Source organism: Chlorocebus sabaeus, chromosome 8 (genome assembly GCF_047675955.1).
Source record: "Chlorocebus sabaeus isolate Y175 chromosome 8, mChlSab1.0.hap1, whole genome shotgun sequence".
NCBI classification, from domain to species: Eukaryota; Metazoa; Chordata; class Mammalia; order Primates; family Cercopithecidae; genus Chlorocebus; species Chlorocebus sabaeus.
The window spans coordinates 137,238,856-137,265,277 of NC_132911.1; the positions used below are offsets into that span (position 1 = coordinate 137,238,856).

At 50.8% G+C, this 26,422-nt stretch overlaps 1 protein-coding gene across 3 annotated transcripts in view; it reads right to left on the minus strand.

Moving 5' to 3' along the window:
- ST3GAL1 (ST3 beta-galactoside alpha-2,3-sialyltransferase 1) overlaps nt 1–26,422 on the minus strand; it is a 116,192-nt gene that overhangs the window by 29,120 nt on the left and 60,650 nt on the right. For 2 of the 3 annotated variants that reach the window (XM_038000103.2, XM_073018368.1), the window contains exon 3: nt 15,152–15,206. The gene's annotated coding sequence lies outside the window, so the exon portion shown is untranslated. Of the gene's footprint in view, nt 1–15,151; nt 15,207–15,323; nt 15,425–26,422 lie in introns of those variants that run through there. The other variant, XM_008001596.3, reaches the window with a different exon arrangement.

A 26,422-nucleotide genomic window follows, 5' to 3' on the forward strand; every position in this document is an offset into this window, starting at 1 on the left:
CCAGGACCTGCAGGAAGGAGCTCCTAACATACCGGGGGAAAGGTCAGGATTCCCAGGGGCTCCCAGACCCAGAGGACTCTGCAAAAGCCATGCCTCAGGTCAGGAGGCAGCTGTCCCAGAGCCTGATGTACAGAGTCAGGCCCACCTGAGTTTGCAACCAGCTTTGACCTTCCCCAGGAAAAGGTTCCTCAGAGTTGCTCTGATATCTCCAATTTTCCACTCTCCAATCAGTCTTTTTTCCCACATGCTTGGAAACACAGATGCATTGTCTTCCAAAGTATCCACAATTTACACATCCGCAGGAAAGCCTGGCCACCCCCACAACCTCCGACTGCCAGTCTTGAATTGGGGGTCATCTCATTTGTTTTGCATTGTTTTTTATAGTTTGCCAAAACAGTCACAGCTGCCATCCATTTGACCCTTTCAGCAGCCCCATTCACTGGGTGGTGAACAGAATACGGGTATTGGGGGGTCAGCCAGATCTGGGTTTGAGTCCTGAATCTCCGACCTCCTAGCTGAGAGGTCTTGGGTAGGGACCTCATCCACCTCATCGGGCTCAGGGCCTGCACCAGCAAGATGGGGGAAAATCACATCTCTTCAAAGGGACACATGAGGATTAAGTACATAAATGCTTCACATTTAACAGATGCTTAATACATGGGAGTTACCTTCACTGTCAACTTGCAGACAAGGAAACTGAGGCTGAGAGAGGGCAGGCACCTGGATTGAGTTAAAACAACCAGATAGCAGAGCCAACTTGGACCAGGTCTTTTGTATCTTCGGGATCAATGTCTAAACATTTCTTTCCTCCCTCCTTCCTTCCCTCCTTTCCTACATACTCTGTGCTCAGCACGGGTCCCCAGGAAGAAGATGCAGTCCCTGGAAGCTGAGTGTGTGGAACTTCCATATGGAACTCTCCCAGTGCAGTCCCTTGTGCCCCTGTGTTATTACAAGGGGGTGTGTCTGACCTCCACTTTAATCCCTCATTCAGAGAATCCGCCTAATAAGAAACCTGGGCCAAGTGAGTCAGAGCTAGAGGCGCCTGGTTAGAAGCCTCGCTGGGCTTTAGCAAGCCCACCCCTGCCCCAGGATTCCTGCCACCTGTCCATCCCCCTGCAGCTAAGGAGTACTCCTGGCCTGATACTGCTGACCCTGGGTGATGAGGCCTTCTCTTTGCTGATATCCTTAACCCTCCCTGCTCCCCGGGTATCACACATAGGGAATCATGATGGGAGACTGTTCAGAAACATTTAAGAACTCAGCAAACTTGTAGCTATCATCAATGAATAAGGCTAGAAACTAGAGTGGTATCTGCAATCCACACGGCTCAAATACCCTATTGAGAGTTGCATCAATCCTGCCTGCATTTGAGGGCTCTCAGAGCACCCTGTTTCTTGTTGCAGCAGAGGTTCCTATGCTGGCCACTGTCTACAGGAGTGAGGGCTTTTTCCCACCTGCTGGGTGCTTCCCCTGACTGCAGGGGCTGGAAGCCTGGGAACTACATTTCCCAGCATCCCTGTCCACAGTGCTCTGGAAATCGTTGAGATCTGAGCAGTGATAGTTGGGACGGCAGGTGGGTGAGGCAAGAGCCTTCCTCCCTCCGGCAGTGGTAGAAGCTGCTGTGTGGCTGCCCCAGAATCTGGACTCCAGAACCTGCCTCCTTCCACTTCCAGGCAGTGGGGCAGCTGCAGATTCTGTCCTGACTTCCTGAAGCTTCACGGCCTGTGGGCCTCAACCTGAAGCATTGCAGCCCAAACCCTGGAGGGCCCCCATTCTCACTCCCTTCCCAGAACTTTATAAGCACCTGGATCCCTGAATCAAATCCTTACGCTTCAAGGTGCTGCCTCACTTCATTCCACAGATGTGGAAGCTGAGCTCAGAAACGGGAAGGGACTTTTCCAAGGATACACAGGAAAAGTGCACCAGGGCTAAAGAAAACCAGATGCCCAAGTCCCAAGACACGCTTGACTCCTTAGACAGAACCTGCTGTATTCTACAGGGTGGCTGCCCTGGAGTGGGTGTTCTTCCCATTCCCAGGGGCAGGATCTTAGGAGGTGTCATGGGCTGCAACTGAAAAGAGAGAGAGGGTGGAGCTTTGGGGAGGAGAGAAGGTCGGGAGTTGGTTTATCTGTTGCCACAAGGGGTCGAGGTCTGTTTGCGGTGACCCCCAGGAAGTTACATGGGCTGCTGAGCTTCAAGTTCCTCATCTATAAAGCGGGGGTTAGAAACCATCCCTACTTGAGGTGACTGCATAGAGCAGTAATGTGTCAACACTGAGGACACCTACCATCACCTTTGTCTTTTCTACACCCTGTTCTAAGCACAATACCGGTGCACATTGGCTGGGCCCACAACAAGCTCCCGATGAGGGTACTGGGTATTATCTCCAGCTTTCAGAGCTGGGACAGAGGCCTGCAGTGGTCAAGCCACCTACCCAAGGCCCTCGGCCGGTAGGTGTAAAGTCAGGATTACGGCCAATGCAGAATCCCAACTTCACACCTGCTGGTATGAAGTGGATGGTGCCAGGCTGAGGTCCGCCCCTGCCCTGGGCCTCCTTGGTGTCTGAGCTGTGGAAGAGGGACCGGCCTATCCCCCCTCCATGGTGGCAGTGTGAGCACTGGGCGGGCTTTGGTGTGACGCAGCTCAGGGCCTGGCAGGGGCAAGCGTGAGCCTTCCTTTCCCTTGTTTTGTTTTCTCCTTGCAGCTCAGCTCCACCCGCTGAGTCACCCCTGAAGCTGGCAGCTGTGCTCTCATGGCCGAGCCAGGCCTGGACCCACTCGATGCCGCTCTCCTCCCCCGGGTCAGGAAGGATCAGCCGTGAGGGAAGCCAGACCCATTTCCCTCCAGAAAACATCATCCAAGAGAAACAGGACCACAGTGAGGCGAGGCTTGAGGGGAGCCCCTGGCCACTGCAAGGTAAACAGGTGATGACAAGCTCCCTGTCAACGGCAGGACTGGGGTAGACATTCCTCTCCTTCTATCGATTAAAAACATCAGTCTCAAATGAAGCCAGCCAGCAACTGTGCTGCCCTGAGGCTGCCTGCGCCTCCCAGGAGAGGAGGGAACACCCACCCCAAGCCCCTGGGGACAGCAGCCATGGAGCACAGCGTGACTGGGGCCACCTCAGGAGACAAGGCCAGTCAGCTCTTCATCTGTAAAATGCGACAATGATCCCAGCCCCTGCTCACCTAGACTCGGCTAATTGCACAAATTAATGAATATTGGTTAGTCCTGAGAGTCACCGTCTTTCTTTGTTTCTTTTTTCTTTTTTTTTTTTTGAGATGGAGTCTCGTTCTGTCGCCCAGACTGGAGTACAGTGGCGTGATCTCGGCTCACCATAACCTCTGCCTCCCGGGTTCAAGCGATTCTCCTGCCTCGCCCTCCCGCATAGCTGGAACTACAGATGTGCACCACCGTGCCTGGCTCATTTTTGTATTTTCAGTAGAGACGTGGTTTCACTATGTTGGCCAGGCTGGTCTCGAACTCCTGACCTTGTGATCTGCCCACCTCTGCCTCCCAAAGTGCTGGGATTACAGGCGTGAGCCACCGTGCCATACAATCATATTACTAATAATCTTGAATATTTAACACACATTGGAATCAATACTATTGGCATGTACATACATACATACATACATATATACATATATATACACACACACACATATATAGTGCTTAGAACAATTCCCCACCATCACAAAAGAATATTCAACATTAATATTAATATTAGGAAAATGTCACCTACCCGGGATCATCATTCCTCTGAGAAATTCAGAACTGCATGTGTGTGTGTGTGGATAGTGGCTGGCGGGGTTGAAAATGAAGAAGAAATGGCATGTGTGAGTTTCACACCTACTACATGCAGACACTTGACATACAGCATCTCACTTTGTCTTGGCAACATCTCTGACCTGGACACTGCCAGGCCCCTTTGTGGATTCTCTCTCTTGCTTTCATTCTTTCATTTGACAATTACTCACTGGGCACCAGCCGTCTAGCAGTTACTGTTAAGTGCTGAACAAAACAATGGTTAGACAAAGTAGAATGGCCGGGTGCGGTGGCTCATGCCTGTAATCCCAGCACTTTGGGAGGCTGAGGAGTGTGGATCCCTTGAGATGAGGAGTTCGAGACCAGCGTGGCCAACATGGTGAAACTCTATCTCTAAAACTAAAAAAAATTAGCTGGGTGTGGTGGCGGATGCCTGTAGTCCCAGCTACTCAGGAGGCTGAGGCAGAAGAATTGCTTGAACCCGGGAGGCAGAGGTTGCAGTGAGCCGAGATTGTGCCACTGCATTCTAGCCTGGGCAACAGAGCGAGACTTGGTTGAAAAAAAAAAAAAAAAAAGAGAAAAGTATGATTTTCATCCTTGCTCACTGAAAACAACATCACAAGGCAGGACAGAGGCTGAGATTATTAAGGAATCACACAAAAGACCAGCTGTGATGGTTAGATGTGATTTATCAGCAGGCACGTGGCTTGTCATCCCAGCTATGTGGAGCCTGAGGCAGGAGGATCACTTGAGCCCGGGAATTCAAGGCTGCAATGAGCTATGATCATACTCCAGCCTGGGGGAGTGAGACTTATCTCTAAGTAAATAAATAAATGTAATGAGCCAGCTTGGCTAGGAGTTTGGTCAGACACTCTAGGTGTTTCAGGGAAGGTAGCATGCAGATGTGGTTAAGCTCTACAATCAGTTGACTTTAAGTAAAGGAGATGAATGTAGGTGGGCCTCATCCAGTCAGTTGAAGGCCTGAAGGGCAAAAACTGAGGTTCCCTGGAAAAGAAGAAATTCTGCCTCAAGATTGTAACAGAGAAATCAAGTCCTGCCTGAGATTCCAGCCCTCTGGCCTGCCCACCAGGTTTTGAACCTGGCAGCCTCCACAACTGCCTGAGCCAGTTCCGAAAGTTGAATCTCTTAACATGCATACACAAATATGGGATAGGCTCTGCTCTCCTGGAGAGCCCTGACTGGCAGCCTTCAGCGTCACGAAGCAGAGGGCGTGGCAGGGACGGGCAGGTGTCTGGGGGAAGTGGTAGTGACTGAGGGTCCACAGGGTGGACAGGTGATTGGGCAAAGAGTGTGACAACCTGCCAGGCAGGGGAAGCTACAGGTGTGAAGGCCTGTGGGGACAGTAGGTGAGTCCAAGGAACTGAAAGAAACAAACTCAAGTGGATTTGTAAGACTGCAGCGGCACTGGCAGGCAGGGGTGGGCCAGGCAAGATCTGGTGGCCTGATGAGGTCTGGACAACCTTCTGGGAGCCACATGAAGCCCTGGAGGAAGGCCAGAGGGAGAGAGGGGACTGGGGACAGGCAGTGACTGCCTTGGTGCCCTCCCTGTTGGACAACCAAGGGCTGGTGGTCCCTTGCTTCTGTCAAATGGCCCCATCCACACATTAGCTGTGTTCTGGGAGTTTCAGTATATCTGTCCTCTTGTCCCTTCAGCCCTAGGGTTGGAAACAGCCCCACCATTTCCAGCCCCAGGGACTGCACCTTATTTGCTGTTTCCCACACCACACTATGACTTTGTGAATAACCTTTCAACTCAGCTCCCCTCCATTGCCCACTCTGAATGTACCATTTGTGTCCTGCCAGCACTATGACCAGTCCAGGTGACCCCACAGACCTAACTCCAAGGGGCACAGCTGACAATGTTCTCTAAGCAATGAGTGCCCCAGGAGCTGTGCTCCACAGAAAGCCATGCCTCCAGCCCCACCCCGGAGACCCCTCTGAGGCGCTGGCCACCTCAGAGGATTTGCAAGAAGCGCATGGGTCAGCTGGATGCCCTGAGCTCTGGCCTCACCTCCACCTTGGGTAGCTGCTCTCGCTAGAATCTGCCCAAACTCTGCTCCAACTGCTGCTGGGGCACTCACCCATCGGGAGATTTCGTCATCAGGCTCATGACACTGATAGGGTCTTTGGCAGGGATGGCACCAGGGGATCCCTTGCACCACTCAGCCAAGCTCAACACATTCCAGGTCCGACCAGGGGGACACCCCAAGCACCCTGTCCCCTAGGCTCCCTGATGACAGCACCAGCCCCTCCCACAGAAATGCAGTCAACACCAGTAGAGCTAGAGGGCAAGGTCCCCTTAGCCTGCCCATGGCTGCTCCAATCAGTGCCTGTGGCTTGACCACTGCCCACTGCCTGCCCACCCCCGGGCCCCTCTGGGAGTTTGATCTGCTGGGTCCTCTCCTGTTGTTCTCTGACTCCTGCCAGGCTTAAATATCAAAGAATCCTCATTGTTTGATAATTCTGCAGACAAAAGCCCATGGAATATCTCTAACTCGATCTAGCGGCCTCTGGTCCGCCCTCCTTCTCCCTATCTCCTGCCTCCCCACCTTATCTGTGCTCGCCTGACCCATCCATAGCTAACACATTTCTTTTGTGTGGATGCCTGGGTAAAGTCCCCAGGGGCTCTTCGGGCAGGCATTTGTTCTTTGGGCAGAGAAGGAAGTTGGGCTTTGAGAGACTACGCAGTATTTTAGGGAGTAGCTAGAGTACAGTTCCAGGTCCTATGAGGGAGGTGACGCCATAATCCCATTTTACAGAAGGGCATGCTGAGGCCCTTGGGCATCAGTAGCTTACTCCAAGTCATGTGGCTAGGAAGGGGTGAGGGCTGATTCCTGAGCCTGATCTTCCATGCTTCACTGCCGTACCTCTCACCCAGCTACCCAAGCATGCCTGCCATGCTTCAAGAACACAGCTGGCAGCATGCGTATCTTCACTGCTAGATAGTGAAGCCACAGACTAGGCCGGCTCTAGGATCCAGCCCAGGGCAGTTCACACATAGAAATCTGCTCACGAGGGACCAGTACCTCCCAGGACATGATGCCAAGGACCGCAGTGATCCACAAGTGGCAGGTGAATGACAACCAAAGGAAGAGGGAAAGCTGTGTAAGGCAGGTGGCCATGAGACAGGGGGCTTAGCGCTGACGGAGGAGGGCAGAAGGGGAGGGTAAACCAGGCCTGTGCTCAAAAAAGCACATGGTGGTGATGATGGAGACATCGGTATGTTTCAGCGAACAGGACGCCCTTCAGAGTGGCTGCTGTGGGTGGAGTTGGATCATGGAAGTCCTGAGGAACATGGACTTGGGGACTGAAGGCAAGGGGGAGCCCGGCTGGCTTGTGAGCAACAGACAGCAGTGATTGCAACTGGCACATGGTGGCTGAACTGGAGAGGGGTGCACGGGACACCCTGTGGGAGTCGAGAGAGTGGTCCAGTCTCCATGGGGGTGACTTGGGAAGCCTGTTTCCTTTGGAGCCTCTGTTTCCCTGCTCCTTTCTGCATCGATGCCTGCTCATTTCCCCCACAGCCCAGCAGTGCCAGCAGGTTGGGAGAACCCTTCGATGTGCTTGCAAATCTTCCTCTTTGCACCTTGGTGCCTCCTGCTTGTTCCTTTGCTGGGGAACTTGGGGGAAATAAAAAGATTCCCCTGAAGCACAAATAGTGGCTCAGAGTAGGCAGTGTGGAGAAGTGCCTCAGAGAAACACGATTAACCAGGATTAGGATCACATGAGAAGGAGGCGAATATGTTTTCATATTCACAGCCTCACAAAAAGAATTTAAATCCACAAATCTTCTTATGTGTGTGGATTGAGGAGTGCTAAATTTGGAGTCCCAGGACATCCAAATGACATTAGAAGCGTGTAATGTGGCTGGGAATTCAAGTGGTTGCACCATAGGGCACCCAGGCTCACACCTGTCCCAGAACAAAGGATTTCTCCCTATTTGGGTGGTGCAGGAGGCTGATAAAAAAGAGACAATTTCAGAGCTCCTAATGCCCCTTGCACCTGCCCACAGGCATCTGTCGCTGGTTCTAAAACCCTCAGCATAAAGGAAGGGCTGGGGGTGTGGCCGCTCTGGAACTGAGATTCAGTCTGACATGTGGCTAAAAGAGGCCCCTTCCTCCCTAGTCCCTGACTTCATGGAAATATTTTAACGCTACTGATTTTCAGGGGCATCCAGGAGGCGCCTGAAGGAGCTGAGGGGCAACCTCTAGTGGTGTTCACAGCAGGGATTAAGATCACATTGTAAACCCAGCTGCGACGACGGCGAGGCGCGCAGCACCCTCCAGGGTTCTGGGATGGGTGGGAACGTCAGGTGACAGCAGGCGTTTGGCATGAACCATCCCATCCCCAGACACTGAAGGTTGGAGGGGTGTCACGGTGTCCAGTTGGATCACAGGACTAAACTGCCCTGGCCCAGGCCCAGCTGCACACCCATCCCTGGGCCCCAGAGGAGAGGAAGGTGGCTCTCATCAGAAAGCGCCCAGCAGTCAGGAAAGGAGGGAGAGCTTGCCCTCTTGACAAGGGACTGCCAAGCTGTCCACTGGGACAACCGAGAGCTGTCCACGGGTGGCCGGAGCAGAGGGGCAAGGATGGGCACCAGGGGTCCAGGGCATGTTCAGAGCAGCTGAAGCGTGGCAGTCCTGGTGAGGCTCAGGATGGAAGATACGAGAGGACACTGGGTAGGAGAGCAGGGGCCGGTTCTGAACAGGAGGCATTCCCAGAGCCTTTCCTTGGGGACAGGAGGCGTGGACCATGGAGAGAGTGAGATACTAGTATTGATGTCTCCCCAAGTGTGCCCTCAGCTCATGAGTCCTGGAGATGGCTGGGGAAGAAAGCACTGGGTCCTGTCCCTAAAGTGCACCAAGTCTGCGCCAGGCACCAAGTCAGCACTTCTCTCAGGTTGCTTGTTTGACCTCAACAGCTTTACCAAGGGGGTGATATGTTCTCTTTCAAAGTGAAGAAATGGGGCTAGGCGTGGTGGCTCATGCCTGTAATCCCAGCACTTTGCGAGGCTGTGGCGGATGGATCACTTGAGATCAGGAGTTCGAGACCAGGCTGGCCAACATGGTGAAACACTGTCTCTACTAAAAATACAAAATTATCTGGGCGTGGTGGCACATGCCTATAATCCCAGATACTTGGGAGGCTGAGGCATGAGAATTGCTTGAACCCGGGAGGTGGAGGTTGCAGTGAGCCAAGATCGTAGCACTGCACTTCAGCCTGGGTGACAGAGTGCAACTCTGTCTCAAAAAAATAGAATAAGATAAAAGGTGATCCAAGCAGCCCTGCTCCAGAGGCCCAGCTCTTCATTCTAAGAATCTACCTTTCAGCCTCAGCTGGTCTCTCTGGATGGCGCCCATGCCCCACCTGGGGGAGCGTTCATGCGGCAGGGGGAGTTCACCTCCACTCAGCCCTACTCTGCCCACCCTCCCCACAAAGTGATCGTGAGTCCTCCTCACCCTCTGTCCAATGAGGAGGCAACTCTGGCAGGAGAGGTAAAGGGAGCTATGCTGAATGACTGCTGGGAATGTCCAAACACCCTCATGGCCAGAGGTGCAGGAGGCAGCTCTGTCCCAGTTCTGTCTGAACTGGTCACCAGGTGGGCATCCAACGCTGGGAGTGTGCCTCCCATCCCACGCTGCAGTCCCTTCCGGGACCTCCCGGGGGTGGGAGGACTGGACGCCTTGTCCCCAGCTGCCCATTAGAAGGCCTCCCACATAGGGAACACAGCATTTTAAAAACGTCTTGTTCTGCTCGACTTTAAAACACACAAGTGCCATTTTATCTCCTCCCACAATGCAGCGACAAGAGGCGGGCCTTGCCCAGGCCGGCTGTACTGCTTAGGTCTTTGGGAGAAACGAAGACTGGAAAGGCACGAGGTCTAGGGATGGGGATGGCAGAATGTGCCCAGCACTGGCTAGAGACTGCCATCTGAATTCCAGCTCTAAAGCTCGGCCAGCTGGCTGAGCATCCTGGGGTGGGTAGAGGGTGCACGTGAGTTTGCACGTGGGGGACAGTGCGTGTTAAGCCTCAGCTCCCTTCAGATGTACAGCATGGGGCGGGAGGAAGAAACGTGATCGAAAGAAAAACCACCCTGGCCGGGCGCGGTGGCTCACGCCTGTAATCCCACCACTTTGGGAGGCCCAGGCAGGTGGACCACGAGGTCAGGAGTTTGAGACCAGCCTGGCCAATATGGTGAAACCCCGTTTCTACTAGAAAAATAAAAAATTAGCTAGGCGTGGTGGCACACGCCTGTAGTCCCAGCTACTCGGGAGGCTGAGGCAGGAGAATCACTTGAACCTGGGAGGTGGAGGTTGCAGTGAGCTAAGATTACGCCACTGCACACCAGCCTGGGCGTCACAGCAAGACTCTGTATCAGAAAAAAAAGAAAAAAAGAAACAAAGAGGCTGCCCTGGCTATTTTCTCTTGCCCCTCTGGGGTTCTGACTCTTCACCTTCTTCTCTCTGCTTGTCCCCTAAATGACCAACACCATCCTTTATCCAGGAAGACACTGGCAGGCAAACTTTGCATGCATGTCTGAGAGTGTGTGTGTTGTGCACTAGAGCTACATAGAAACATTTAATAGCTTCTCAGTGAAGAAAAGGGATCATCAAAAACCTAGAAGGATACATTATTAGGAAGAATTTGCTGTTTCTTATTAACTCGGAGAATAAGTCTTCAGATTCAATTTCTATCTACAAGGCCCCACAATATGCCTGGGAAGCAATGTTCTCCCTATTTTACAGGTAAGACGTGGAGGCTGAGACAGAACAAGAGCCTTCTGATACGCTGTGTCCTGGAATCTGTTCCAAGAATCTCATTCCTATTTGTGGGCTGAGGCTCAGCTTCTGGGAGTATTGACTGAGTTATCATTCCCCTTCAAACTCAGAAGAGTTCATTCTGAGCTCAGGCTTTGTGCACAAAAAGCAGTCAGATCTTTCCTACTTTACAACACTCCTGACCCAGGAATCTCACGTCTTCTGCCAGGATCCGTGAAACACTAACAGGCTAACTTGTTAGTAGCAGCAGGATAAAAGCAAATCCCAGACCTTGCAGCCTCTCCCGGCCTCCTCCATGCCATTTTCTCCTCCTGCCCCCACCTACCTGAAGCCTTCAGTGGGTCCTCTCCACACCCACAATGCAATCCAAGGCTCTCATCAAGGCCTGCAAGATCCTACATGAACTGGTCCCTGCCTACTCTCTGATTCCATTTTCCATGCCTTTTCCTTGTTCACTCTGCAGAGTTGCATCATCTTCCACGCTATCCCTCAAGCAGGCCAAGCATAGGACCTACACACAGGCTATCTGTTCTGCCCAGAATGCTCTTCCCACAGGTAGTAAGGTCATTCCTTTACTCAGTTCAGGATGCTGGGTCAAATGGCAAATCCTTGCAGAAACTGTCCCTGAACCATGATATGTATCGGCCTCTGCATTTTTTCCTCTATTCTTTTATTTTTATTTTATTTTTTTGAGATAGAGTCTCACTCTGTCGCCCAGGCTGGAGTGCAGTGGCATGATCTTGGCTCACTACAACCTCTACCTCCTGGGTTCAAGCGATTTTTCTCCTTCAGCCTCCCGAGTAGCTGGGACTACAGGCATGTGCCACCACGCCCAGCTAATTGTTTGTATTTTTAGTAGAGACAGGGTTTCACCATGTTAGCCAAGATGGTCTCCATCTCCTGACCTTGTGATCTGCCTGCCTCAGCCTCCCAAAGTGCTGGGATTACAGGCATAAGCCACACACATGACTAACTGACATTGCATACTTACATATAGCTGAAAGGATTCCCCAAGCAACTAAGTTTCTTGAACTCAAGGGCTTTCTTAGTTCCCTACTGTATTCCCAGAGGAGTGACCCTACACTCTCTTTCACAATCACCTGGAAAGTAGGCATTATCCCCATTTTATAGAAGAGGAAACTGAGGCTGAGAAGTCCAGTGATTGCAATTTACCCAATTGAACACTTAGTTAAATTGTTAGAGGTAGGATTCAGATCCAGATATGTGCAATGCTAATGCATTGTTTGCAGACGTTCCTCCATGAGTTTCTTGCATTCCTACACATCTTGCTGGGTAGACAAAGAATGCAAGGCTCTGACTGCTCTGTACCTGGCTTGCATTTGCAGCAACCAATCCTGAGACATGCGGTAATGTCTCCCTCTGGGACAAAAAGCTGGCTTGCTCGCTGTCTGTCACAAGATGGTGGATCCCCCAAGCTTGGTGTTCCTGTCCTATATCGTAACCCATTGCATGTGCAGGCATCTATATGGGCCCTCTGCATGCCCACTATGGCACTTAGGGGGTGAAGGGGAGCCGACACAAAAGCTCACGCCGCTTTTGAACTGCGAATAATAAAGTCAAGAACTCTCTGAGTTTTACCGAATAGAGAAAGTGGTCATGTTGCGCCTGAACTGCTGTGGAGGGCACGCGCTGTGTCTTATTTAGCCTTAGTACTCTCGGTATGTGCCCCTGGCCCCAGGCCCCTCATAAGCACTTGTTTAATTGGCAGGCAGACACATGGATGACCCAATGGTGCTGAATGATAACGGGCTTGCTGGTCAACCACTGAGCTGCCTGCTCCTTGGAGGGAAGCTACAGGGCTGGGCTCCGAGTCACACAGCACAGGCGTTTTTTGAGCCTTCCTTACAAGAACTCTTCAGGAGCTTTACAGGCCAGAAACCAGACAGAATTGCTTTCTGAGTATTATTTTTCCAGCTGAGTAAGATGCAGTTAATGGAAGGCTTAATAAATACCTCTGAGCCCTGTGGAAACAGAGACATTCTGCTGCTTCTGGAAATGAGCTTCTGGCTCTGCAGCCACAGGTCTCAGGTCAAGGAGAGGTGAGAATGGGCGGAAGCTCTGGTCTAAATGTCCAAGACAGGATCACCAAGGTACTGCCCCCCTTTCTAGGACATCTCTTTGCTAAGAGCCAGAGGTCTACAGAATCAAAGGGGAGCTGACAGAAGCCCAGTCCCCATGCCTGGCTGCTACCTGCCTTAGAGGCAAAAAGGTCGTAGCATTTCCAGACCACAGGAACATACAGATGACCACACCTTTCTGTTCCATTTTCAGAGTCTCCAGGAGGGGGCGAGACTTGCCCAAAGTTGTACACTGGCCGAGGTGGCACTAAGATGAGACTACAGCACATGAAGAGGCACCTGGCCCTGCTGTGGAGCCCAGGGGTCTGGTTCCTAGAAAGCCTGGAGCCTCAGAGCAACTTTCCTGGGATGGGGACCGGGGCCTCTGCTGGCCATAATGGGCTCAATCCTGAACGCTGGTGTGTGGACGCTCTGGGATTGTCCAGGCCACAGCACCCAACGGGGATGGGGCTATTTTTCCCAAATACCACCCCTCTTCCGAGTTCTTGGACCCAGGAGCCCTTCTTTTTTATCAACTGATAAATCTATGTGAGCAAAATCAAAACAGAAAACAAAGTCAGAGAGAACCTGGGGTCCCTAACTCCTCAGCATGTCTCTTCCAGCACACCCAGCCCCACGAACTGCTCCCCCAGGAACTCGGCTGGTGCTAACACCACCCTGTGATGAAGGAGGGACCTAAGTCCGCACACAGGGGCCTGAGCCTAATGGCTGTGCCCAGACAGAGGTCCGGAGGTCTGTCAGCCACTGCACCCCACCCAGCCACTGTCTGCCTGCTGCACCTCCCTCCCTGAGCTCAGCACAAGGTCAGCAGTGAGCAGTGTAGTTTCCAAAACGATTTCTTCTCCTCTTTCTGTGGTTTTTGAATCCGGGTTCCTGCTCTGCCTGGAAAGACGGACCTGATATAGTGGACTGCAGTGTGCTGAGAACTCACAGCTCTAGTTAAAGAAGGTATTTTGAGAATACATACAAAGCAAGAAGATGAAACCATTGCAAGCTTCATCAAAGACAGAAATTGTGCAAAGTGGATTAAGGACTAAGACAAGTAGTTTCCTATTAGAGATACACCTTTCTTCTGCCCCATGCAATTTTGTTTGATTTTTCTTGCTACACAACCCCCATCCCACTGCCACACTCCTGCAGACACTTGGAGGTGACTAAGGAAGGGATATTAGAGGTGAGCAGCCACTGTGATGGTGGTGGGGGGTGGGGTAGCAAACACCCAGAGAATCAAACTCAAAGAGCGTGATGGTACATCAAGCATACTCTCTGCCTCAGGGCCTTTGCACCTGCTGTTCCCTCTACCAATACTGTTCCTACCCCAGAATTCATATGGCTTGCTCACTCACTGCATTCACGGTTCTGTCCAAATGCCCTCCTTGGAGAAGCCTTGCCTGATCACCCTAAAATAGCATCGCTGTCTGTGCCACTTGTTCTGTGGCATTCCCCTTCACAGCCGTCATCAGGAACTAGCACTGGACAGTGGACTGAATGTCTGTCTCTCTGTCTTCCCCCACCAGGAGGCAGGCAGTTCATCCGACTCCGACTGCTGTGTGCCTGCTGGGGAGCAGCAGTAGGCCCTCAATGAGTATGTGTGGACTGCAGGGACAGCGAGCTGTGAAACAGCAAAGCACTCAGCACTCAGGGAGCAAAGATTCATTCTGATTTGTGCCTCCCAAGAGGTGAGGGTGTGGTTGTTTCTGGGCCTCAGTGTCCTCATCTGGAAAATGGGATGATTGTAACGGACCTTCCAATGAGCCCTGCCCATGAACAAGCCAGTGCCACTGTCCGGCTAGGTCAGGTGCCCTCTGATCTGTGAACTTTGTGTTTGGAGGGTTTTTTTGTTTTTTGTTTTGTTTTTGTTTTTTCCCCTAGCTGAGCTCTGCTTGCCCTTGACTGAGCAGGCCAACTATCCTCAAAGAAGGGAAGGTAGAACTCAGCCCACAGACTTCCTTTGGCTTTTGCAAAAACAACAAAACCAAAAATACTACAAACCACACCGTGTAACTATGCAACCATCCAGAGTGGTGCTGAGTGAGACTGAGTCCTGCCTGCCGGGCTCCTCTGTGGTTGAGGCAGAACATGAGGCACACAGCACACGAAGAGGCACCTGGGCCCTGCTGTGGGGTTCCAGGGGTCTGGTTCCTACAGATCCTGGGGCCTTGGAGCAACCTTCCTGGGAGAATGGACCCAGGACCCTGCTGGCCACAGTGGGCTCGATCCTGAACCCGGGTGTGCTGAAGCTCTGGGTTTGTCCCAGCCACGGCATCCACTGGGAATGGGGTTGTTTTTCTCAAACGCCACCACCCTTCTGAATTCTTGGACCCAGGGGCCCTCTCCTTTCAATCCAGGAATCTGTGTGAGCACCATCAAAACAGAAAACAAAGTCGCAGGCTCCCCATTTTAAGGCAAAGAAAGCAAGGCAATTTAGAGCACAGGCTCTGGAGTGAAAGAGAGCTGGGTTCGAATCCCAGCTCTGCCACTTACCGGCTGTGTGACCTCAATGGAGTCTCTTAACTTCTCTGAGTCTCAGTTTCTTCATCTGAAAAATAGAAGAAAATACTCAGGACACTGAACATGGGGAGAGGGCGTGAGGATCGGTGAGACAGTTTCTGTCCCTGCTTGGCTCAGATATACACACTAAATGCTAAGTGCTCACATGAAGCCTCTGAGCCCTTTCAAGGCACTCAGTGTGGGGAAAGAAGACAGTCACTTAAGGAGCACTGGACGGGAGCCAGGGGACCTTCGTGCAGAAGCTTCCTGTCCCAAACTGCAAACAGAAAGCTCTGAGCTGCATGAGCTCTAAGACCACTTCCTGTTGTAAAAATACTAAATTTGGAGAGCCTGCCCCAAAGAGTTTTAACCAACGTGCAAAACACCGAAATGGGGGAGGAATGAGTCAAAGAGGGCCAGGACAAGCGGATCTTGCTCAAACCCTGAAGGATAAGCACAGGTGGAGTAAACAGAAAGTGAGAGGATGGCACATCCTTTTTCTGGGACCTGCTGTGTGCCCGGCACTGGGTTAAGGCTTTTCACATTCATTATTTAGCCCCATGGCAGTCCCTTGGGGTAGCTCCAGCCTTGCCATCACACACAGAGTGAAACCAAAGCTCGGAGGTTGAGCAGCTCGGTGGACTAAGGGGAGCAAGGGCAGAATGGGGACTGGAACCCAGGTCTGCAGGTCAAAGGCTGTTCTCACCCACCCCCAACCCCAAGGAAGTGTGTGCACTCACAACAGGGCTGGGGGCAGGTCACAGATCTCATTGGGCCGGGGCGGGAGGTAGTTCTGAGTCTGGCATATTTTTCTAACTGGCAGGAAACAGACAGCTAGGCATTTTGTGAAGGAACAGAGAGACGTGAACTTAAGACTCAAGATCAGAGAAGTGATGTTGTCATTGCTGTAATTTTTTTCCTAAATCCTGAATGAGAAGAGGGTGCTCAATAACAAGTGATAATCATGCCCTACCCACGGCTGGCAGTAGCTTCGGTCACAGCTGCTTTTGCGCCTGTCACCTGTAATGCACTTTTCCACCAGGGACAGGGATAAAAAGAACTTCCTGAGCTGTTAAGACTGCCTGGGACTCAATCTCACCCTCTCCCCACAGTGTACCCATGCCCCATCAATAATGGATGAGTCGGAGGCCTTCAGACATTAATATCACACTGAGAGGCCCACGGGGGCCTGAAGGAGGGAGCAGGTGCCCAGGGAGGGGCTGCCCTGCCTCTGACTCTCTAGAGAAACAACGTGAAAGGGATGTTTTTAGTTTAATTAAAAGTAAGTACTTTTCAGAACAAGCAACACCTGCTCTTTGTGTCCTTTTCCGCAACAGTGCAGGGAAGGTTGTAGGGAGGAGACACAGCTTGACATAATTGATGTCACCTGGGTCTGAGGGCAGTGATGAGGGTCGGGGGCTATGGAGCAAGACAGCCTGGGTCCAATTCCTAGCCCTGTCATTCACTGGCTGTACATCCTGCCCGGAGTCACTTAACCTCACTGTGTCTCAGTTTCCTCATCTGTAAAGAAAAAGAATAATAGTGCCCACCTCCTAGGGTTGCCAAGAAGATTAAGAGGGTCAAGGAATATGAAGTGCTTAACGCATTCCTGGCCTGTCAGCAATGCTCCCTAAGGGCTGAGCTATCATCATCTTCATCATCATCATCACCTTCTACTCTGGGCCAGATGCTGCACATCTCACAGAAGGTATCTTTGTTCCTGTTTTCCTGATGAGGAAGTTGAGACTGAGAGGGTCAAAAATGCACTGCATCAGTCATCATACAAATAACGAATTAGCAATGAGCTGGGAGGACGCCAAGAACTTTCACCTGGTGCTCTCCTTCCCAACGCTGCCGGGCTGAGCCACACCAGGCAAGGGGACTTGGACAGGCTTGGCCTTTAATCTGTCCCTCCTCAGCTAACAGAGCTCTCTACTAAACAAACAGCCTCACACATCGTTCTTTCTAAGCAAGGCCAGATGTGGGAAAGGTAACACGAGCGAGGATAGAAAAATCCACGCAGGCTTTCTCAGTGTTGCCAGGGAATCCCAAGAGGTCGCCTTAAGCCTGGGTGGTTCTGTGTCTGTGGGTAGCTACTCAAGAGCAGGAAAACACTCACTCAGTGAAGGATGAGGACGGGTGGGGTAAACAGAAAGTGAGAGGATGGCACATCCTTTTTCTGGGACCTGCTGTGTGCCTGGCACTGGGTTAAGGCCTTTCACATCCATTATTTAGCCCCATGGCAGTCCCTTGGGGTAGCTCCAGCCTCGCCATCACACACAGAGTGAAACCAAAGCTCGGAGGTTGAGCAGCTCGGTGGACTAAGGGGAGCAAGGGCAGAATGGGGACTGCAACCCAGGTTTGCAGGTCAAAGGCTGTTCTCACCCACCCCCATCCCCAAGGAAGTGTGTGCACTTAGGCATAACCCAGAAACTGCCCCAGACGCAGGCAGCGAGAGTAAGTTCTCCTATGCCTGTCCAGCCTGGCCCTATCTGGCAGGGTCATTAGGTGCTGTCTTAAGGTGGGGAGCAGTAGCTGTGGGAGAGGGTTTGGAGAATTACTGTCAATTTGGAATCTATAAGAACATTTCTGTAAAAGAAACAATCTCTCTGGACGAGTGCAGTGGCTCAGCCTGTAATCCCAGCACTTTGGAAGGTCAAGGTGGGCGGATCACTTGAGGTCAGGAGTTCAAAGACCAGCTTGGCCAACATGGTGAAACCCTGTCTCAACTAAAAATACGAAAATGAGCTAGGTGTGGTGGCAGGCGTCTGTAATCCCAGCTACTTGGGAGGCTGAGGCAGGAGAATCGCTTGAACCTGGGAAGCAGAGGTTGCAGGGAGGCGGAGGTTGCAGACAGCCAAGATTGCGCCACTGTGCTCCAACCTGGGTCATAAGAGTGAAACTCCGTCTCAAGAAAAAAACAAAAAACAAAAACAAACAACAACAACAACAAAAACCCAATCTCTAGCACTTTGGCTCTGAACACTACCCAATACTTAGGAATAGCCACAAAAGGCCACGGGGAAATGAAATCTGCTGAGATTTTGTGGACAAAACAAGCTTTGTCTTAATGAGATGCATCCTGGCTGGCAGAAGACGGCGGCTTGGCCAAAGTCACCAAGCAGGTCAGCAACACAGCAGCGAGTGCAGCCCAGGGCACCTCAAACCCTGCGTGCCTTCTGTCAACTGCCTCAGGATTCACTGGGGCACACAAGCATCCATTTCCTGGTCACCTCATTTATGCCAGGAATTGGGAGAGGCTGCAAAGGACAAAGAAAGCAAATGAGGCATTATCATTACAGGGAATGCCCAATCATGATACTGTGGGGCCTGCTACCACCAGGGCACTAAGAGCAGCCTAGCTCTTATTCAGTGCTTGCCTGTAGGCCAGACACTATCCTAACCCATTTAAATCATCACAACAGCCCTGCAGAATTGGCCCTTGCTATGGACTGAACTGTCCCCCACACCCCCACCAAATTCATATGTTGATGCCTTAACCCTCAAGATGACTGTATTTGGAGATAAGACCTTTAGGAAGATAATAAGGTTAAATGAGATCATAATGCTGGGGCCACAATCTGCTAGAACTGATGTTCCTATTAAAAAAAAAAAAAAAAAAGAGGTGCCAGAAAACACTCTCACCATATGCACAGAAGAAAGTCATGTGAGGACAAATTAGAAGGCAGCCATTTGCAAGCCAGAAAGAGAGCCCTCATCAGAAACCAACCCTGAAGACACCTTGATCTCGGGTTTCCAGCTTCCAGATCTGTGAGAAAATAAATTTTTGTCGTTTAAGCCACCGAGTTTGTGATATTTTGTTATGGCAGCTCTAGCAAATTAAAGCAGGACTATAACTATCATCCCCATCTTGCGGATGAGAAAGCTGAGGCACAGTGTGGTCAAGCACTTTGCTGAAGGCCATATGACCACAACTATTAAGTGACAGAGATAGGAGTCAGACCCAGGCATCTGTTTGCAGAGTCCAGTGCGGCCCAGCCAAGTGTATCATGCAACTGTTTATTCCCCTTCTAGCACCCTCCACCTCTCACTGTGGGAGGACAGATAATAACCCTCCCTGCTCCACTGACATTGGGCTTGGCCACGTCACTTGCTTTGGTCGACAGAGTATGTGCGGTTCTAACATGTGCCATCTCTGAGCAGAAAGCTGAAATTTGACTACGTAGTTCTTTCAGTTCTGGTTAGAGCACAGCATGTCCTGGTTAGTGACTACCTTCACCCTGGACCTTAAACTGAGAAAATTCACAGAGCTTTGCTGAGCCACAGCTGACCTGCAGGTTACCCACAGCATTTTCACTTGTAATGAACAAGAAATAAACATTTGTTGCAAGTCACTGAGCTTGGAAGATTTTGTTATGCAGCAAAGCTGACAAACACAGAGTTCCTTTTGCAAGCATTCTATCTCCCCCCAACAAACGTTTGATTTGTAAGAACTGAGTAGATGGTCAGGAGATCCGACTCCCACTCAGGCTCTGCCATTTTGCAGCTCAGTGGCCATGGATAAGCCATTTCATCTCTGAACTTCAGTTTTCTCATCTGCAAAACAGGGATAATGAGCATACCCACATCCTGGGGCTGCTGTAAGGATTCAGTGAGAGGTGATAAGAGTTCTCAGCACAGTGTCTGTAATGATTAGGATCCACTGTCTGCTCCCTCTCTGCCCCATCCCTGACACCCCTCCTTGAAGACCCTCCCTCCCTCCTTTCCTTTCTCCCTCCGTCCAGCCCCCCACTGCCTGGTTGCCTGGAGAACCTCCACCCTAGCTGGGCCAATTGTTCTTCGATCAATTGTTTTTCTTTATCTGTGTCTTTAACCTGCACGGACTCTTCTGCCTGGGTTTTACAAATGGAAAGTACATCACAGCTCCACCCTAGGCCTTATCCTTAACAAGGACTTTCTGTTTTCCTGAATCTCTCCAGATGTAGTGAAAGCAGGTAGATGTCAAGTATATGGGAACTACATGGCATTTCCTAAAAATAACTGAATGAGAGTGCAGAGAAAAACATGCCCACTTTTCAAGGCAGCGATGGTGGCACTGTGAATTATGTTTATGATGAGGTAATGTATCAGGGCTGAAGATAGAGGAGTTTGGATTAGAATCAAATGCTGCTATTTCAGCACAGCCTTACAGTGGGTGCTCCCTCAGCCAGGCAGTGTGCAACGTCTACACTGTACATGGAGAGGAGGGGAGGCTGGTCCTGCTCAGGGAGGTGGCAGGAAGTAGGCTGGGAGGAACAGAACTTCACTGAGTTCCTGTGAAGTGAAGGCTGGGCTTTCCTGGCCCGGAGGGCCACTGAAGCCCAGAATGGAAGGTAGGGTGGGAGGGCAACTGGAGAGTCTGACTCCTCTCCCCCTCCTCCAGTCCTGCATCACAGATGAGAAACCAAGACCTGGAAAAGGGGAGTGTCTTCCCCAAGGTCATGTAGCCAGCCAGCCTCAGAACTTGGACTAGAACCCAGTCTCCTGAGACCTGCTCAGGCATCATTCCGTCGCCTCCTGCTCAGTTAGAAGGAAATGAGATTCCTCCCTCTTGCTGGCTCGGAAGGCAAATGTCAAGTTTCTCTACTCTTGTGGGTGGATTTACCAAAACTCAATCCAATCCAATCAGCTTTTCTTTGAGTCATTTCAAAACATCTCCCCTTTCTGGGAAAGAATCAAGCCCATTCACCCACTCCCTGGGGCCTGGAATTGAAAGTGGGTAGTGAAGTGGGAAGTCAATCCCAGGCATAAAATAATAGCTGCTTGTTTCTGGTTTGGTTTTTTGAGTTCTTATTTGTTGGTTTGTTTTTCTCCCAACTCCTGAGATAGGCCATGTTGGGGAAGAGTGGCCATGGGAAGGTACAGGCTCTGCCCTCAAGAGCTGTCAGTGAAGAGTATGAGATAGGACCTTCTATGATCGAGAAGAGACAGGGGAGTTCAGCATAGGTTGGGCTACGCAGGGAACGCTTCGGGGAGGAGGTCAGACTGGCAACTCTTCTGGAAAATCGGAAGAAGATGACAAGGCAGAAGAGAAAAGGAATTCCAGTTTTGGAGGGTAAAGTTTTGAAAAGGAGTGAGGAGGACAAACATCCCAGGTTTCTGTTTTTTGGGGGAACAAGGGGGAAGCAGAAAGAGTTGGTATTGGGTAGGAGAATCCACGATCTCAAAGTTCAGGAAGCTGGGTGGGAGTGAGCCTCAATTTCTTCACCTGCTAAACAGAAAAGACAGGCTAACTCTGCAGACATCTGGGGGTGGCCAATGATGTAATACATGTGAAACATCCCAGAACAGGCACTGCAGACAATTGGGAGTTGCAGTGTCCAATGCAGCATCCATGGTTGACAGACAATTCTTCATGGGTCTCTTGCACTTCCGTGTGTCTTGCAAGCAGAAGCACAGGGAGGCTTCTTTTCTGAACTACCTTTTCAAGGATACACAGAGCATGGAACATAGAGACAGTGTCTCCTTCCAGAGCAGGGCTCAGGTGTGCTCACTCTCCAGGATCATAAAGATAATGCCTCCCTCCAAGAGAAAAGTTGAGTAGGTTCACTTGCAGACCATTATAGTAAAAGATTGAGGTTCCTCATCTATGAAGCAAGCCCATGAGACTTGGGGTACAAGTAGAAATGATGCAAACGTGAAACTTAGGCTGCCTGCTGTGCTGGAGTAAAGTCTTTTGACTCTAATCCAGGAAGCTGCTATCTTTTGTCAGCATCTGCCAGCAAGCTAATCTGTTGGCTTGCAAATAGGGTGACATCTCAGGTCTGTCACAGTTCTTTATGTCTACTAGCCTCACGTGGCTATTTCCTTTTTTTTCCTTCCTTCCTTCCTTCCTTCCTTCCTTCCTTCCTTCCTTCCTTCCTTCCATTCATTCAGATGGCGTTTCACTCTTGTCGCCCAGGGTGGAGTGCAATGGTGCAATCTTGGCTCACTGCAATCTCCAACTCCGGGGTTCAAGCGATTCTCCTGCCTCAGTCTCCTGAGTAGCTGGGATTACAAGCGCGTGCCACCATGCCCGGCTAAGTTTTGTACTTTTAGTGGAGACAGGGTTTCGCCATGTTGGCCAGGCTAGCCTCGAACTCCTGACCTCGCAGCTCGCCCACCTCGGCCTCCCAAAGTGCTGGAATTACAGGTGTGAGCCACCGCGCTCACCTGCTATTTCTAATTAAACTTATATTTTAAATTTAAAATACAGGTCCTCAGTTGCACTCATTAATTAACTAATTAATGCCACTAATTAAATTAATTGAATTAATTAAAATCGAATATAATTTAAAGAACAGTTCCTCAGTTGCACCAGCTAAATTTTAAGTGCTTAACAGCCTCATGTGGCTAGCAGCTACTGACCTGGGCAGTACCAACATACAGCATTTCCATCATTGGGAAAGTTCTATTGGAGAGTGCTGACCGAGAAGTAGAGAGCACAGGGTCTGGGCCAGACTGACTTGCATTAATCCTTGTTCTATTCCTCACTGGCTTTGAGACTTTGAATAGGTTATTGTATCTCACTGAGTTCCAATTTTTCATCTGTAAGATGAGAACAGGACTGACCTGATGGGGTCCTCATGAGGTTCACACAAGACAACACATACAAAGTGATCTGCCCATCTTGGGCATGTGGCATGGGCTCCCTAAATAAGAACAAATATTTTTAGGTATTGAGCAAATAAATGGCAGATCTCCTTCGTATTACAGTGGGAGATGGTGACGGGCAACCTTGAAAGATAGGATTGGTTGGAAGAAACTTGGCAAACTGTGGCTTGGCACGGTGGCTCACGTCTGTAATCCCAACACTTTGGGAGGCCAAGGTGGGCAGATCACCTGAGGTCAGGAGTTCGTGACCAGCCTGGCCAACATGGTGAAACCCCCGTCTCTACTTAAAATACAAAAATTAGCTGGGCGTGGTGGTATGCATCTGTAATCCCAGCTACTCGGGAGGCTGAGGCAGGAGAATTGCTCGAACCTGGGAGGCGAAGGTTGCAGTGAGCCAAGATTGTGCCATTGCACTCCAGCTTGGGGGACAAGAGTGAGACTTTGTCTCAAAAAAAAAAAAAAAAAAAAAAAGAAACCTGGGCCAGGTACAGTGGCTCACGCCTTAATCCCAACACTTTGGGAGTCCAAGGTGGGTGGGTCACAAGATCAGAGGATGGAGACCATCCTGGCTAACATGGTGAAACCCTGTCTCTACTAAAAAAAAAATTACAACAAATAAATAAATAAATAAAAATAAAGAAACTTGACAAACTGCAGAGGGATCTCAAAACCCAGGCCTACAAGTTGGGCCTTGACCCAGAGACATTTGGGAGTCTCAGAAGATTATAGGCAGTGGGAAGGAAAGACAGGAATCCAAGAATTCCACATAAGAAACGTGTTCTAGACTCTGGAGTCCAGGTAATTTGGTGTTTGAATCAGATGCCAGGTGACAGTAGGGAAAACAAATGAGTGAGCTTCCATGCTGTTGGGGAAAGATGCACATTCTCAACTCCACTACTCATCAGTAGGGGAAGCCATAGGATAGGGTTCCTTGACTTCCCTCTTTGCTCCCTGAATTCCTGCAGTGCTTGCTGAGGCTGCCTGGAGAAAGAGAAAGAATAGGAAGGCACAGTCTCCTGATGCGTCCTCTCCCCGACCCACGCCCATGGAGATGGTGGGGAAGAGCACAGGCTTTGGCCCAGGAGGGTTGGCTGTGAGTCCTGGCACTGCCATTCCTAGCTGTGCAGTGCCGGGAAGGGATTTCACCTCGGCCAGCCATGGCTTCCACCTTGCAGGCACGGGCATTACAAGGCCCATTTCTCAGGGTTGCTGGGAAAGTTGGATGAGATAATATAGGCCAAGTTTCTTGAAGAGTTCCTGGCACATTGTAGGGACATGAAGAAAAGAAGACTTATTGTCTTTCTTCTCCAGGCTGGCCCAGAGGATGAGCAGGAAACCTGAGCGGCGTGGAGGGCAGGGGATGGTAATCAAGAACCGCTGGACTTTCCTTAGGTAGCAAATTACGCCCAGTGACCCTCGGAGCCACTTCACCTGGAAAGGCAGGTTTCAGGTTTTCATTTCCTTAGCTGGGGTCAGGCTACCTGGAAGGTGCTGGGTCCCTGCAGGGTAGACGCTGCTGGCACTCTGCCCAGGGGCCTCTTCTGGCTGGGCCACCACCCCTCAGCTGCTGTGACTATTGGTTGCTGACAGCTTGCAGCTGTCCCTTGATCCAGAGAACTGCCTCTGGCCACACAGGAGCTGCCTCCCCTGGGAGGTGCCCACCCTCTCGCCCTCCACACCCTGGGCAGCCCACAATGACGGAGGGACACGGGGTTACACAAGACTGGCCTCCTTTGCCTTTTCCTTTGGTTTCCCCTGCTGATGGTAAGTACTAGAGTTGAAAAAAAAAATGCATCTTTCCCCAACAGCATGGAAGCACACTCATTTCTCTTCCCTACTGCCACCTAGAGTCTGAGTCAAACACCAAACTACCTGGACTCCAGAGTCCAGGACACATTTCTTATGTGGAATTCTCGGATTTCTGTCTTTCCTTCCTGCTGCCTATAATCTTCTGAGGCTCCCAAATGTCCCTGGGTCCAGGCCAAACTTTTAGGTTTGTGGGACAGTCTCATGGTGCAGTTTGTGCTCTGGGATTGGCCATGGGATCCAGCTGGGAGTACATTCCTGCTCAGCAGCTCCCCTGCATAGCCCTGTGTCCCCCATCCTTTCCCTGGAACACTTCCTCTGCAATCTACGTGCACGGAGTCCCAGACTCAGGCTCTGCAGGGAGGAAACTGAGAGCCCTGTTTGAGGCTGATCTCCGCAGCAACTGTAAGGAAGAGACAACCTCAGAAGCAGGGCACTCGCTCAAATTCAGAGACCTTCTTCAAGAGCTGGGAGGATCCTCAATAACCACTGGGTCCAGACTCTTGGCTTTTGTGAGGAACCAGAGCCATTGGTCATTCAGTAGAGACTTGTTAGGTCCCTAGAATGTTCCAGGCCCTCTTTGGGACACTGGAGATACAATGAGGAGTGAAATATATAGTCCCTCTCTCTGAAAGCTTGTGCATCATACAAAACGGTGCAGATAATGGTAAAGGCTTTTGCACAAAATCCCATGGGACTTGGAGGCAAGCAGAAACGACACAAGTATGAAACTCAAGCCGGCTGCCTGCTGTGCTGTGAGTAATGAAGTCCCTCGCCTCTGATCCAGGAAGCTCCTGTCTTCTGCCAGCATCTGTCAGCAGGCTAATTTGTCAGCTTGCAAATAGGGAGACATCTCAGGCTTGTCACAGTTCTTTACAGTTACTAGCCTCATGTGGCTATTTCCAAATAAAATTAAATTTTAGGTTTAAAGTGCAGTTCCTCAGATGCACTCATTAATTAACTAATTAGTGTTCCTAACTAAATTAGCCAATCAATTAAAATAATTAGCTAATTAACTAAAATTGAATGAAATTTAAAGCACAGTTCCTCAGTGGCACCAGCCAAATTTCAAGTGCCTGGTAGGCTCATGCAGTGAGAGGCTACTGAATTAGACAGTACAGATACTGAACGTTTCCATCACTGGGAAGGTTCTATCAGAGAATACCGGTTGTGCAGTTGAGGCACAGGGTCTAGGGCCAGACAGAAGTGGGCTCTACCCTTGCGTTTCACTTGCTTTGAGACTCTGAGTGAGCTCTGGAGCCTCTCTAAGGTTCATCTGTAAAATGAGAACAGGACTGACTTCACAAGGCTCCTCAGGATCACAGGACACCACCGCAAATGACAGGGTGTGGGGCACCAGGGGGACCGTGAGACTGAGCTCCTGAGTGAGCTGCTTGCAAACACCAGGTGAGGAGAGTGGAGCTCAGGTGGAGGGACATGCCAGTGGGAGATCACAGGGTGGAAAGGAGCTGGTGGTATTCAGCCAGTGTGGGGAGTAAAAGGGATAATTTTACAGGACGAGGTCAGTGAGGGAAGCAGGGCGGATCATGTCCCTCTGGAGGGCAGTGACTGTAACCCAGCAAATTAGTGAAGGAGGGTCAGGCGCTGTGGCTCACGCCTGTAATCCTAGTCCTTTGGGAGGCCAAGGCGGGTGGATCAACTGAGGTCTAGAGTTCGAGACCAGCCTGGCCAACATGGTGAAACCCCATCTCTACTAAAAATATAAAAAATTAGCCGGGCTTGGTGGCACATGCCTGTAATCCCAGCTACTCGGGTGGCTGAGGCAGGAGAATCGCTTGAACCCAGAAGGCAGAGGTTGCAGTGAGCCAAGATCACGCCATTGCACTCCAGCCTGGGCAGCAAGAG